Genomic DNA, 2,222 nt, shown 5'->3' on the forward strand with positions numbered 1-2,222 from the left:
AAGAAAAGACCAAAATGGATCAGAAGAAACTCTGAATATTGCTATAGAGTACCAAGAAGCCAAAGCAAAGAGAAGAAATCAAGAAGTTAAGGAGTTGAATAGAATATTACAAAGGGCCGCTCGGGGAAGACAAGGCAAAATATCATAATAAAGTGTGCAAGGAGCTGGAGTAGGAAAATCAAAAGGGCCAAACTCACTCAGCATTTCTTAAGCTGAAAGAACTAAAGAATAAAGTCAAGGCACAAATGGCAATGCTTAAGGATGCTTTGGCCAGAATACTCAATGATTCAAGAAGCATTAAAAGAATATGGAAGGCATATACAGAGTCATTGTACCAAAAAGAATTGGCTGACACAGAAGAATTTCAAGATACAACATATGATCAAGAGGCAGTCGTGATGAAGGAGAAAGTACAGGCTGCTCTGAAAGACTTGGCAGAAAATAAAGCCCCAGGAATTGATGGAATACCAATTAACATATTTCAGCAAACAGATGTTGCCCTGGATGTGCTCACAAAGTTGTGGCAAGAAATCGGAAAGACAGCTTCTTGGCGAACTGACTGGAAGAGATCCATATTTATTCCCATTTAAAAAAAAAAGGTGACGCAATAGAGTGTGGAAATTATCAAACAGTATCACTAATATCACACACTAGCAAAATCCTGCTCAAGATTATCCAGAAAAGACTTGAACATTACATTGACAGAGAACTACCAGATTCTTGGCGAACTGACTGGAAGAGATCCATATTTATTCCCATTTTAAAAAAAAAAAGGTGACGCAATAGAGTGTGGAAATTATCAAACAGTATCACTAATATCACACACTAGCAAAATCCTGCTCAAGATTGTCCAGGAAAGACTTGAACATTACATTGACAGAGAACTACCAGAAATACAGGCTGGGTTTAGAAGAGGTCATGGCACTAGGGACATTATTGCAAATGCCAGATGGATCTTGGCAGAAAGGAGAGTAGTAGAAGAATGTCTATCTGTGTTTCACTGACTATGCAAAGGCATTTGACTATGTGGATCACAATAAATTGTGGCTAACCTTGAGGAAAATGAGAATCTGAGAGCACTTGGTTGTGCTTTTACGAAACCTGTACTTGGACCAAGAAGCAGTCCTCAGAAAAGAGCAAGGAAACACTGCACATTTCAAAATCAGGAAAGGAGTGCATCAGGGATGCATCCTGTCCCCATACCTTTTCAGTCTGTATGCAGAACAGATCATTCGGGAAGCAGAGTTTTATGAGGAGGATTGTGGCATCAAGATTGGAGACTCATTAACAACCTATGATATGCATATGATAAAATGTTGCTTGCCAAGACTGAAGAAGACCTGAAGTAAAAAAGGTCAAGGACTGTAATCTTCAATCTGGCTTGAAGCTCAAAATCAAGATAACAAAGATTCTCACCACTGGGCAAATTGGCAACACCATATTAGATGGAGAAAAGATTGAGGTTGTTAGCAATAACATCTTGCTCGGATCCATAATCAACACTTAAGACCAACAGTCAGGAAATGAAAAGATTAATTGCATTGGGAAAATCGGCTGTCATAGACCTCTCCAGAGTGCTGAAGAGCAACGATGTCAGTCTAGATACAAAGATGAGCCCAATCCAGGCTATAGTCTTCTCAATTACTTGTAATGCTTCAGAGAGTTAGACAATAACTAAGGATGACAGAATAGATGCCTTCAAGTTGTGGTGTTGCGGAAGAGTCTTGAACATACCACGGACTGCCAAGAAAACAAATAAGTCTGTCTGGGAGAGGGTGAAACCAAGTCTCTCCTTGGAAGTTAGGATTTTGAAGCTCAGCCTCACTTACTTTGGACATGTGGCCAGGAGATACCAGTTCTTGGAGAAGGACATCATGCTCGGAAGGATGGACAGACAGTGCAGAAGAGGGAGATCCCAGATGAAATGGATTGATAAAGTAACTGGGGCAATGGGGGTTGGTGTGTTGACTGGCTCAGGACAGGGAAGTGTTCAGAGCTGCTCTCGATAGGGTTGCTATATATCGCAGGCGACTCAACGGTACATAACAACAATAACATGACAAGTTTGGAAGCAGGAGTGGCATCCACTTCCTAAATAATATGCCTCCAGAAACTGTGAACTTTGATAAATGTTGATAGTTGTAGAGGGGCTTCAGGCCTTCTGTTCATAGGGTTTCTACGAGTTGTGCTCGACTCGAAGGCAATCAACAACATCATAACAA

The sequence above is a fragment of the Elephantulus edwardii genome, unplaced genomic scaffold (assembly GCF_000299155.1).
Source record: "Elephantulus edwardii isolate Elephantulus edwardi_28Jun2011 unplaced genomic scaffold, EleEdw1.0 scaffold00092, whole genome shotgun sequence".
Lineage (NCBI taxonomy): Eukaryota > Metazoa > Chordata > Mammalia > Macroscelidea > Macroscelididae > Elephantulus > Elephantulus edwardii.